This window comes from Callithrix jacchus, chromosome 15 (assembly GCF_049354715.1).
Source record: "Callithrix jacchus isolate 240 chromosome 15, calJac240_pri, whole genome shotgun sequence".
Lineage (NCBI taxonomy): Eukaryota > Metazoa > Chordata > Mammalia > Primates > Cebidae > Callithrix > Callithrix jacchus.
The window spans coordinates 64429981-64444172 of record NC_133516.1 but is presented as its reverse complement, the minus strand read 5'-3'; the positions used below and the strand labels follow the sequence as shown (position 1 = coordinate 64444172).

The 14192-nt window shown below is 36.6% G+C and overlaps 1 protein-coding gene across 15 annotated transcripts in view; it reads right to left on the bottom strand.

The window, feature by feature from the left end:
* Nucleotides 1–14192, bottom strand: part of GRM7 (glutamate metabotropic receptor 7) — an 890997-nt gene that overhangs the window by 346900 nt on the left and 529905 nt on the right. The gene's annotated exons all lie outside the window — the stretch shown is intronic.

Sequence of the window (14192 nt, the reverse complement as noted above, 5' to 3'; positions counted from 1 at the left end):
TTGTTTTAGTGGACTGGATACTCTTGTGTGTCAACTGAAAAAAAAATTGACAGAAGGAGGAAAAATATTCTAATTGCACTAATCTATGACTAAATTTCTAGTTCAATCTGACAGGTAGGTAGTTACTAGCAGAATAGCCATTTGTAGGTGAGAAAACAGAGGGTTATAAGAGATGGTAATATGGCTAAGGTCAACCATTATGCCACACTCTCCATCCCTGACCATGTCAGCTCCTGATCCATATTATTTTAAGAACATTCTTGGACTTAGCAATATTCCACTATGTAATTGACTTTCTAGCCAAATATGATGGACAAGTTTTTGAAGAGACTGTAGGTGAACTGAGCCCAATATAAACCTCAATCCTGTGTACAAAGAGTGTCCAGATGAGCAAGAATGAGGAGGCCAAGCCCCAGGGAACTCTCTAGCTTCCACTTTAGGACAGTGTACCTTTAAATGTTCCTATGAGGTCATAAGATCTTGCAAGAGCCAGAGTGGAAAAAGAGATTAGATTCAGTGTCCCAAGGCCTAGGCTCAAATCCCAAATCTATGAATCTCACTCAGTCATGGAAACATGAGCAGGTACACACTTAACCTATCCAATTTTCCTTTTATCCATCTGCAACAATGAAGATTACATCATCTCCTTCCCCTGCAGTATCTTGTTTGTGACAATGGAAAGATTTTGGAAACTTACAAAGTTGAGTTCTATGAATAAGAACCAGAGGGAAAAAAAATGAACTTACTTTTGGATTACTTAAATTATTCAAAGTTTTCCCTTATCTGTAAGGCCATAAAATTGAATAATTGTTACAATTACAAAAATAAGAAGTATTTTATGTACATTTTCTCATGAAACATCACATCAACCATAGAAAGCAGGTTGTCTCAGGTCCACACTCTAAAGTTAGAAATGAAGGCTTAGAGAAGAATTTGAACCCACATCTGTCTAATTCCAGAACCTGGTTTCTAACACCCATGCTATAGGGCAGCGAGTCTCACATTTTGGTGGGCATAGCAATCATTTAGAGAGATGATAAAGAATGCAGAGTCCAGACTCATTGAGGTAGGCAATATCTCAGACTTTTTTTTCCTCTCAATTTCCCTAGCAGATTCCCTTAGTTACCAAAGGTTGAGAACTACTGTTATAAAGCTCTTCTGTGGCCCACTTACCAAACCACTTCTCTTTCTCTGCTAGGTGCCCTGTCACCAACTTAGTGTATCAGCAACTGCTCTTACAGTAAGAAGAGCAAAACCATCATGTGTTCAGGTTTTGAAATGGATAAGTTCATCAAAATGGTAAAACCCACTACACAATCTGACATCCCTGAGCCAAAGCCAATTTCAGAAAATGGAGCTCTTAAACAATTCAAAGAAGCAGAAGCAGAAGTCAAATGGATATTATTCTATTAAGTTACTTCTTGCTGACTTGCCTCTTCTTAGCTGAGTCAGATTCTTTTAGGATCTAAGAGTCTGTTTATTCTTCTAGCTAGGGCAAAAAATAAATTAAGTCTTGAAGTTTGCCTCTGTTCAATTTCATTCACAAAGAATAAAATTGTCCATGAGAGACTTAAGATTTTAAGATAGATCTTGTTGTAGCCATGTATTTACAATGCCTTGGAATGTACTTGGCAGCTCTCTGGGTTAGGCACATACCATCCCTCTTCTTTATTAATGGCTACAGAGCTTCTGATACAGAATGCTTTAAAGTCTTCCCTTTGGCTGAAGTTACCAAGACATCACTCTTGGCCTGTCATTCATTACACTTTCTGCAGCCTAAGATTCTACCTATCTTGTTTTAGAAATGGCTGTCCATGTGTACATGTCATACTGAATTGAGATTTTCTTCCAAACTTACTACTAGAGCCAAAAAGAAAAGTCATCTGAGCACATATCCCATTACTCTTAAATTGTCAGAGTATTTACATGTAAACCAAGGCACCAAGACCAGAGTTTTAGTTCACTGGAAACAGAATCAGAGTCATGTTAAAGGAAGAAGGTCATTCTTTTATATGGGGCAGATGGTATTTTTAGTATGAAATTGCTCCTTATATTAGACAGATAAATTTTAATTTCAAAAATTAACCTCCAGGTGAAGGTTATGCTCTGAAGCAAATGCTCCACTGGTTGCATGTTGAGCAATATTCCTGTAATCTTGAAAGTAAACTTAGAACAACATAGAGAAAATGAAATAGAATTTAGCTTGTGTTAAGACCATACCAATCTGGTTCTTTCCTTTTTTAACTGGGTTGCTGCCCTCAAACACTCCATGAACTTTGTGGTTGAGACAAAAGAGTAAAAATCAATAGAAATATAATTCATCCCAGGTGGCATGTTTGGGAGGTGACCTTTCCAGGTGAGAGAGAGAAAAGGCTTTTTTAAGTGTGCAGTATGAAGGGAAACCTATCAGAATGTCAACAGGGGGTCAGAGGACACAGCTGCCTGCTCTGCCAGGGTGATGGGAGCTGATAGATATTGATGGGGCTTCTTGTGGCCCATCAATATCAGAAAATGACCAGGATTCCTAATGGCTGCCTTCTCAACACTAGTCATGTATTGGAAATTAGAACATCCCTCTTGGTCTAGGTGCCAGGGAGCACCCAAGGCTTCATTTCAGCAGCCTATAAACAGAGAGTTTGCTTCCTTCTTAGGAAGAATGGCCCAGTGATTCAGAAAAATAAAGCTTCTAGCACATCATAGGCATATGACACTAAAGGAATCAGCGAATGAAGCAATTAATAAAAAGAAAAAAAAGGAAAGGACAGCAGGGGGGAAAGAGAGGAAGGAGAGAGGAGAAAGAGAAAAGGGAAAAGAGTCAATGTAGGAAGGGGAGAGAAGGGGAAAGAAGAGAGAAGATACAAAAGAGAGGCATTGATTCGGATGAGAAAAAGGGAATTTCCTGTTAGTATAAAATTTTGAAATTAGGTCAGCATTATCTATTAACACTGCTAATATGCATACTTTAAAGACCAGCTATTCTGCTGCTAGGTCCATGAACTAGGGAAAGTTTACACACATGCACCACAATATACATTCAAGAAAGTACGGTGTGGTAACACCAGCAATAACTAAAATCTGAAACAATACAAATACCTATGAAATACACAGAAAAAAATGCTGTTCACAAAAACATGTATGAATCTCATAACAAATGTGCACACCAGTAACAAAAGAATGCATTCAGTATCATTTGTGTCACATAAAGTTCAAAACTGGGCAGAACTAAGACAAATTGTTTAATGAAGCAGTCATACATGGTTCAACTACAAAGAAAAACAATAAAAATATTGCAGTGAAAGTAGGATATTCTGAAAAAATAGATTATTTCTGGTGGTACAAGAGAGGACAGACATGATGGACAAGAACAGGGTGTAGGGGCACCTATCCTGCTAGCATTCTTCACTGGGTGGTAATGTTATAACTATTTTTAAACCCTACATTGTTGTTTCATGCCCTTTTATATTTCTATAATATGACCTATGGCAGTGGTTTAAATTTGGCTCTTAAAAAATGTCAATGTCTTTACCCCCTGAACTTATACATATGACATTATTTGGAAAGTATATTTGTAATGTATAACAATATGTTACATCACAAATAAAATTAATTTAGGGATCTCTAGTTGGGATGATCCTGGATTACTCATGAGGGCTGTAAATCCAATGACAAGAGTCCTTATAAGAGGCATACAGAAGAGAGACACACAAGAAGGTGGCAAGAAGATGTGAAGATGAACACAGAAAGTGTATTGCAGCCACAAGCCAAGGAATGCTTGGAACCAGCAGAACCTGGAAGAAACAGAAAAGGCTACTCTGCCTAAAGCCTTCAGAGGGTAGCATCCCCAGCTAACACATTGACTTTGGATTTCTGGCCCCCAGAACCATAAGGGAATAAATTTCTATTGTTTTTTTTTTTTTTTTTTTTTTTTTTTTGAGACGGAGTTTCGCTCTTGTTACCCAGGCTGGAGTGCAATGGCGCGATCTCGGCTCACTGCAACCTCCGCCTCCTGGGTTCAGGCAATTCTCCTGCCTCAGCCTCCCGAGTAGCTGGGATTACAGGCATGCGCCACCATGCCCAGCTAATTTTTTGTATTTTTAGTAGAGACGGGGTTTCACCATGTTGACCAGGATGGTCTCGATCTGTTGACCTCGTGATCCACCCGTCTCGGCCTCCCAAAGTGCTGGGATTACAGGCTTGAGCCACCGCACCCAGACAATTTCTATTGTTTTAAAGCACCGAGTTTGTAGCCATTTTTAATGTTATCCTTAGGAAATGAATACATCTTAGTAAATAAAAAATCCTGTTGTGGTATACCTTACTAGCTTCTCTTTGGTGCAAATAACATTGTTCTCAGATGTCATAAAATGATGGCTTGCAGGACATATTTAACATATAGACTTGTCTTGTCCTTTCTCTTTTGCCACAAACTGTATGTGTGGGGAGAGGGGGAGGGAGAGTGAGGGAGAGGGTGGGCGGGGGGGGGGGGAGAGAGAGAGAGAGAGAGAGAGAGAGAGAGAGAGAGAGAGAGAGAGAGAGTGTGTGTGTGTGTGCATTTTTGAGACAGGGTCTTGCTCTGTGCCTAGACTGGAGTGTAATAGCTCAAACATGGCACACTGCAGCCTCAACCTGCCAGGCTCAAGTGATGCCCCCACCTCAGCCTCCCGGGTAGCTGGGGCTGCAGGTGGATGCCACCACGCCTAGATTATTTTTGTAGGGACATGATCTCACCATGTTTCCCAGGCTCATCTCAGACCCCCAGGTTTAAATGATCCACCTGCCTCAGCCTCCCAAAGTGTTGGGATTACAGGTGTCAGCCACTGTGGCCAGACCCAAATATTTTTAAAAACAACTTAAGAGAAGATTTTACTTGAAAGTCCAGATTTCCAGCTTTGCTTATAAAGTTAGAGGATATAGTAACACAGACTCCCAACCCCATGTGGTAGCAGGTGTTCAAAAAATAGCTATTCCCTATAGGCAATCCTGAGCTCTTCAGCTCACAGTATTTCCTCACCACTCCTGACTGCCTTTAACCTGGGTTACATTTCTCATTTTTGAGATATACGTGGTTGTCAGGGTAGATCCCAGCTTTCCATCACAGAGAAACACATCTTTCTCTTTAATATGCCTTTGCTGTAATTTGAGTAATCTAAAAACTTCACTGAAATGAGAAATACCATTTCAGGCCCCTAAGAAAATATATCCTTGAAAAAGCTACTAAAAGCAGAAAAGTTGGGAAAGGAGCAGGATATAAAATTACACAGAGAGATCACCCATCTTTATATACACAAACAATAACCACTTAGAGACACAGTGAAAAAGGGCACAATTAAAATAGCCCCCCCCCCACCAAAAAAAGAGAGAGAATACCCATCCAAGAACAGGTGATAACTTTCCATTTATCAGGGCTTTCGTCTTTCAGGAAAAGTTGAAGGTTTCTCTTACGTCAATTCCCTTCAAGTTGGCCGGGCGCGGTGGCTCACGCCTATAATCCCAGCACTTTGGGAGGCCGAGGTGGGTGGATCACGCGGTCAAGAGATAGAGACCATCCTGGTCAACATGGTGAAACCCCATCTCTACTAAAAAAATACAAAAATTAGCTGGGCATGGTGGCACGTGCCTGTAATCCCAGCTACTTAGGAGGCTGAGGCAGGAGAATTGCTTGAACCCAGGAGGCGGAGGTTACGGTGAGCCAAGATCGCGCCATTGCACTCCAGCCTGGGTAACAAGAGCGAAACTCTGTCTCAAAAAAAAAAAAAAAAAATTCCCTTCAAGTTAATTTATAGATTTTACATGATCTCATTACAAACTTTTCTGGCCTGGAGATAGACAAGTTGCTGTTAAGGTTCATATGGAAAAATATCAGAACCAAGAAAACACTGAAAATGAAGAGCAAGTATACAGGAACGTTTGGTAGTTTGGGGAAAGGAAGTGGAAGAAAAGGACAGCAAGCACCAGAAGGTTTTAAATTCAGATTTTAAATTAACTATTACTGAAAAAGGGTAGTCTTGACACATGAATAAAGAAATTAAATTATCATTGGAACAGAACGGAAAGTCTAGAACTAGACCCAATTGCATATGGGAATTTAATATAGAGGAGAATAAAGGTAGTATTTCAAATTATTAACAGAACAATGCGCTTTTAACAATTGTCTAATAAACAGCAACCAGTTAGATATTTGGATAATAATTAAGTTGGATCTCAGTTAGGAATTTAGCATCTAATCCCATAAGAAATATGAAGAAGCATTGAATGGATTCAACCACAGCAAGTGTATTTGGGTTTTCTGTCTCAGCAAAATGATGAATTTTACATGGTTGTAGGAAGTGGCTGTCCTGCACCCTTGATTCTATGCCATGTGCAGTGTTCTCAGGACATGTTTCCTAGGCAGCCTTGTTAGCACTTGCACAGTGTTAGAGGTGTCAGTTTTTTGTCTGCCTCTCTTGAGAATCTTTGAGGTCGTGGAGGCCAGAGATTGTGTGCCACTCACTTCCTCTTCCCCATTTCAATTTCTGTAAACATTAACTGTTATAAATTGAAGTTAAAGACATGTAAATCAGCTTGGCTAGAAGATCATTACTGATGTAATGAGAGAAGTCTAGGATCTCCTAGAAATTACGTACCCACAAATTATCTGGCTGTGTCTATTGATGAGAGAGGTGGAAATCAGACATTATTTTTGAGAAAACAGATAAGAATTATTGCAATGAAAATTATTCCACAAAGAACAGAAATCTCACAGGAAGCGTTTATGGATGAGGTAGAGAAAATAATGTCTGCAATGTTACTGCACAAAATGTCTCCAAAGGGCTGTTGCATATGTTATATAATACCAAAGTGCCTGTCATTTTTTATTCCTTTAAACTGCCTGGGAAACAGAAGGGCATTTATGTAATCTAAATATACTTATATGGGAATACATATATAAATGATACATAATAAATTGATAGTTTAATAATTAAAAGCAGACTCTGAAACTAGAATTCTAGGGTTCAATTCCTAACTTTGACACTTGCTAGCTAGATGACCTTGAGCAAATGGGATAACCAGTTTAAATTTTTCAACTGATAAAATGGGGATGATGATGATGATACAGACTTCACAGGATTGTTGCAACTATTGAATGTGCTAATGTATCGTTTTTAGAACAGTGTCTAGCACATAAATGTGTAAATGTAAGCTAACTTAATAGAAAATTTGACATACATGTAAGGTGAGAAGCAGAGAGACAGAGAACAATAAAAAAATTTTTAAGAAACTTTGTACTTTAACACTAGGAATTATGCATGAAATATTCAGCTATTATAAGCCCTGCTTTGCAGTAAGATAGACCTGCATTTGAATCCTGCCTCTGCCAACTACTAGCTGTCTTATTTAACCTGTCTTATACTAAGTCTATCACTTAGATTTCTGCTGCTTTTGTTTTGCTATCAAACTATAAATTTTAATTTGCTTATTATTTTATTCATTTATTCATTCATTTATTCACATATTCCAAATAAGACTTAAAGTCACCTACTTTTCTCATTTATAAATTAAGTAGAGTACCTACCTTACAAACGATTTTTAGAATTTTCAATATGAAATATAAACCAACATTTTAAAATTGTTTAGTAAATACAGGTTTCTTTCCTCTTGTTAAGGTAAGCAGTTTTAATATCAATTCCAGGTGCTGTAAAGTAACTGCCCTCTACCGTTGAAAACCTCTTATTATTTTCCTATGCTATGTGCGGCCATGTGAGCTTAATGACCTGCATATGTATTGTTTTGAGGCAGCTCAGGATACACAGGTCAGTAGAGATAAAAGATAAAATGACCATCCTTATAGTAAATGGTTTAAGAGGTGAGGCTTGAAGAGGCATGTACTTGGAGGCCACAAGCTGCTTCAACAGGGTGTGGAATGGGTGATGAATCAGCCCTCGGTGGAGGCTCCTGCTATCCTTCCTTCTACCCCACCTCATGACAATGCCAACTTGAACCTCTGCTTTAATAGTTATATATTCTGTGCAGAAATGTGGTGAGGGTTTCACTCAAGAACACTGATCCCTCACAGTATTATAATATTATGTCCAGGCTTGGGCTTTAGTTTTGTTTTTTGTTTTTTGAGATGGAGTTTCGCTCGTTACCCAGGCTGTAGTGCAATGGCGCGATCTCGGCTCACCGCAACCTCCTCCTCCTGGGTTCAGGCAATTCTCCTGCCTCAGCCTCCCGAGTAGCTAGGATTACAGGCACGTGCCACCATGCCCAGCTAATTTGGGCTTTAATTGTTGCTATAATTTCTTGTATTTCTAATCTCTTGGTTTTCTACCCTTCCTCTTTCCATACGATGTTGTTTTAATGATATCCCATATTTTCATACTCTGTTTCCCCTCTAGTAACAATGAGTGTAATTGTCACACTAAATTGTGCAATGTTGACTGCAATACATACTGGCACCTGCCAACATATATTGAAAGCTATAAAAAATGTACAAACTTTTTGGTCTAGCAGTATATTTCAAGGCATTTATCCTAATGGAAAAAAGTATATGCATTTTTTAAAAGGCATTTAAATTGCTAGGTGATTTAAAAAAAAAAAACTAATTTTACCAGATATAATAGCATGGTGATATAAAGAATAGGTTTCCTTCAGTTAGAGATATATTCAAAATATTTTAATTAAGACTTAATGTCTCATATTTGGTCTAAAATGCCCCATCACAACAAAAATTCAGGAGAGAAACTTACAGCCTGATAGCAAAATATTGATAATGTTTGAAACTGGGTTTTCTATTCACATGAGTTGATCATATGATTCTATTTTTATGTATGTTGAATAATTTTTATGACAGGTTCTTTTAAAAGTAGTTGTAAGGAAAATCCTTTGAACACTATTTAGAACAATTAAACTATAAAATCATTGCAAATTCCCAAAACACATGATTGAACATATGTATTGAAGTGGTATGCAGCCATCAGGCTACAGAAAATGTATGCTAGAACTCAAAAAATTCCTGTTTGCATGTTCTATTTTAAAAGTTAACAAAACTTTGATAGTATAACTATTATGTATATACTACATATATGATAGTCAACACAGTATCCAATATCAATATGTCAATAGTAACAATGAATGTCAATAATGTCAATATGTCAATAATCAATATGTCAATAGTAATAACCCACTGTTGACATATTAGGTGATGTGATGAATAGATAGATAATAGGTGGTGTTTATTTTACCTTTAGCTCATTCATGTAATTTAATTAAATTTTTAATCTTATACATCTATAAAGCAAAACACAGACACATGCAACATAAAACAAAAAGCACATATATAAAATATTTAACTCTCCAAAATATGTCATTCAATAAATATTCAGTCTTTTGCAAATAGTAAAATTTTGTAGAAGAGCTGTTATTCTCCAAGACACATTAATTCCTATTTCTAAACACACATAATTTTCACAAATCTATAAATCTATTATTTATAACTATCCAAAGGAGGTACAGTATATATACTCATGTCACCACTCCCGACATCTACAACCATAGCAGACATCAATGATCAATTTTAAATCTTCCCAGTACAAAGAAATGATACATTTCAGGTGATGAATATGCTAATTACTGATTGATCACTACATATGTGTATCAAAATATCACTACATATCCCAAAATATGTACAAGTATTATGTGTCAATTGTAGAAATCATGAAATAATCATTAATCATAATAATCAGTCTTAACAAACCTGATCTCCAGTCCCTTTCCAGCTTAGTGTTTTGAAAAGCTAATATTGGTCTAACTTTTTAAAACATACAACTTATACACTATCCTGGATATGACATATTTTCAAGAAATTATTCCTGAAATTTTATTATATATAAAGTGGTATTTTCAGATAGAAACATTTAAATAAATTAATGGCAACATAATCTCCTACTGTATAGGTGACTACTATGCCCAGAGCTTTGGTTTAAACGCTTTGTGTGGATTTTGACTATTGAACATAAATGTACTGTCCTCTGGCTCTCCTAGAAGTCCCAGTTCAAAAAGCTCTCTTGGAAGACAGCAAAGCAAAAACACATGGTGCTTTAACTTGATATGATATGTTCAGGAACTTCATAAAAGAAATGTGGTAGGTGGTAGATGGTTTACCAAATAAAACAAGACCAGTAGGGTGTGTTGCAAACATTGTTTATTGATTATGGAGTGTCTTTGACTTAATCTTGTTTGCTTTATTTTTTTTTTTCTGTAGGACTCAAAGAGTTCAGAACTTTCTATGATCTCCAACCAGGCCAACGAGAGGCTTCCTGGTGGAAGAGATGGAAAAGATTTTAAAGGGCGAGAATCCAGAACACGCAGTTGTTATTTCCCTATGCTAAACTGCACGGAGCACACATCTTGGTACTGTACTCCTGCTGCCAACAGTGGTTTAAAGCTTACTGTAGAATTGCTAGATTCCGAGACACTATTTTTAAACTCCTTTTTATAAAAGCCAGGCCTCAAAGAATCTGTCATCCACCAGAGTTTCTCTTCTTTGTTCCCTGAACTCTAAGACCTCATCTTAATTTCTATATTTTCTTCAACTTCCAGGAAGAACCCTGATGCTTAGTTCCCAGAAATTCTGTCAGCGTAACTAACTAGTTGGAGAAGACCATAGGAAATGTAAACCAATCACCAAGAATCTACCAGGGAATTCCCAAGTCAGATCTGCCTTTCTTAGAAGACAGCCTTTAGATTAGAAGAGAAGTGCTTGCCTAGACCTGATGCCTGCCTCCAAATGCTCCTCCCCAGGAGGGTGCTAGAACGACCCACAACTACTAATTTGTATAGTGACCCTCTTCTAGGAATTTATCCCTGACATAAAGAAAGTATATGCAGAATCCTTATAACTAGAACAGTTTACACTCCAGTCTACACACTGGAATTATGTATGGAATTTTAAAAATTACCTTTGCTTGGACTCCAAACCAGACCAGCTAAATCAGAGACTCTATTGTTGGGCCTGAACATCCATGTTTTTAGCTTCCCAGGTGATTCAGACATGCTGTCACAGTAAACAACATCTACTCTATAATATGATGCAATTTAATCACTCATATATCCATTTTACACATAGCCCTGGAAGAGCTGTCCAAGGAGTAGCAGAAACATGAGAGACAAGGTCCCTTTCCTTTGAGCATATCTGTGTGTATGGGTATGTATGTGTGTGTGTATATATATATATACACACACTCATATATATGTATATGCACATATATACACATATGTATATTCTTATATATACAAACATATTCACATATATACACACATATATATTCTCACATACATTCTTATATGTGTATATATACATATATAATAATATATATGTGTATATATTTATGTGAATGTATGTGTGTTTATTTATATATCAGAATTATTCAGATAATATAACATGTTCAGATGTCTTTGGAAACATCAAATAATGGATATACATTTGCTGTAACTGACTGAATCTTGTTGCTATTCTTTGAATATCATTTATTATATGAAAGCTTTCCAAGATTTAATGAATAATATTCTGCCACATAAAGATTATACACATGATAATTTCAGCTTGATGTTATCCTAATTAATGTAGGATGAAATTCATGTTTCTATAGTAGATCATGGATATCGTAGCTATTACAAGGTACACAATCATACATTTGTAATATATAATTTTTTGTGTAGAAATGTCTAAGGAGGATTTTTTTAGGAATTATAGTAAATTATAATAATTGCTTTCACGTGTATATCACTGTCCATGAGTCATAATCTTACAGAATAATGTATTTAATGCATATAAATTATTAATCAATTCAGCAAATGGGACCTACCCATTTTTCCAGGCAATGACAGAAAGAAAACCAGACAAACTTGTCAGAGAATTATTCTGCATTGTGGAAGCTTCACATTTTATTTTTAATAACTATACAAGAATCATGTTGCTTAGTTACCAGCTTCATTTTGTACTCTGATCTAAAAATGGCTCAGCAGCCAAAAGTTTTCAGTAAGCTTAACATCTAAACTTATATAATCAAACATCTATAACAATTGAAAAGGAATTTTACCAAAATGATATTTCATTTTCTTCCTAATCACAGATTCAGTCACCACCGAACGATTGAGGGGCAAAAAAAGTAACCTTTTGAAGGAAAGACTTTTCATATACAGATCTGAGAGGGAAAAAACAATCTTAAAAAAAAAAAGATGAAAAACAAACTCAAAGGAAATAATACCACTGTCCCGAATGCATGACCACTTAGTATTTGAAGTCCTGTGAAAATATAAATCAATAGAAGAAATGTTTTGGACACCTAGAGAAGCTTCAATTAATATTTAAAATATTTTACAATTTTACATCCAAGGTCACTTTTATTTGCAGGTATTTTCAGGTTTGAGAAGAACTCTCAAACGTTCTAAAACATGCTATTTTGATGTATGTTATTTCTCCATGGCTTTCTGGAATATTAAGACATTGTATCTGCAGAAATATAAAAATAAGATGAGAATAGATGGCTCATGTTAATAAATATCTTCATGTAGGATAAAGTTCAAGCAGCAAGTTCAGATTATATTAATTCTCTCACAACCTGAGTTACTAAGATATTTCTGAGAGGGAGACATTGCATTAAGTGTGATAATAGGAAAAGTAAATTGCCCTCACTTCTGACCTCTTATCCTTTTAGACAACTACATCTTGTTTTCTAGGAAAACAATGAAATAGTTACAGACTTGTAATGGGTACCAACTGACTGGGTTGGAAGTGAGTACCTAACCCTATTTTTGCCAATCAGATTCTCTTCCTTAGTAACCTGAAACTGGAAATAATGAATTCCTGTCAACCAGGACTCCTTGCTTTAATAACATGTAAACTCAGGAGTTGCTGATAGCAGCCATATAGACTAAGAAGTAGAAAAATTCAGTTTGCATGGGGAAATGAGTCAATTAAAGGCCTAGAAGGAAAAAACATGGAGGGAGAAGAGTCTTTTACTTGAACATTTTCAACAATGTTCAAGTACCTGGTTCCAATCTGTTTCTAAGGCCTGATATATTCCTTGCCCTTGGGTTCTATAAGACATCCATTTATTCTTATAAGAAACTAACACCCCTCATTTTTTACCTCAGGGAAATCCCAATGTTTGTCTGTCATTAGCACTGTAAGGGTCATAAATACTATTGATGTGGGGATAGGTCAGATATGGATCCTGTTCTCAGAGAGATGGCCAAGAAGTAGGACACACACATACAATTTTAACAGAAAGGGAAGAGACTCAGAAGTTATAGAGAGGCAATGATGGAAGTTTCACAGTAAGAAGCAAACATTCCTGACTCTGAACAAGGTGAGTTCAAAAAGTTTTTGGAGGCAATGATATTCAGTATATTTGGAAATGTTTGAAATGATGACTAACGCTTTGTTTTTTTTTTCATAGTTTTTTTTTCTAGGTAATTGGTGTTGCAGAAATATAACTTCAATCTGCTGCCAGATTGGTACAGACACAGAAATCCTTGCTTTTATCTCAGTGTGGAGTGCTGTTAGGAGTGCTTCATGCTCTGTGTTTCATACAGAGCAATGGGATGAACTTGGTATTCAAGCCATATGGCATCATCATAAATATAATCTTGCCTCAGACATGATGTTTCCAACAACAAAACATGGTCAACACTGTTCGCACTGTAGCCCCACTGACAACTTTCTGTTCCTCTAAGGAGCAGGTAGCATACTGAGTGCCAGATGAGTTTGATGGCAGTTATGGCAGTTACTGGATACTGTTGCTGACCCTGTGCTTGCTACCTGGGTCAGCAACAGTATCCAAAGGAAATGTAGTCTCGTTTTAGTCACCAGGGATTGCTTCTTTGTCATACACATTTAAAGTGTGTCCTGGATGAAATTAGAAAATGGCATAATAGAGCAATTGATTATAGCAGAAATTAATTAAATCAAAAGGCTCCATGGTAGAGAGATTCTGAAAGCATATAATATACAACTTCTGCTCCGAGATACTTTCAATGTTTGAGGGTAGATAAGAAAATAAAAACAAAAACAATACCAATGATTCTGGCTACTGCTTACCAAAAAAAAAAATTAAATGATTATACTGGGCTAAGAATGATGTGTTATTTCAATTCTCACAAACATCCTAGGAATTAACCATTATTATTATCTACATTTGGTGAATGTGCAC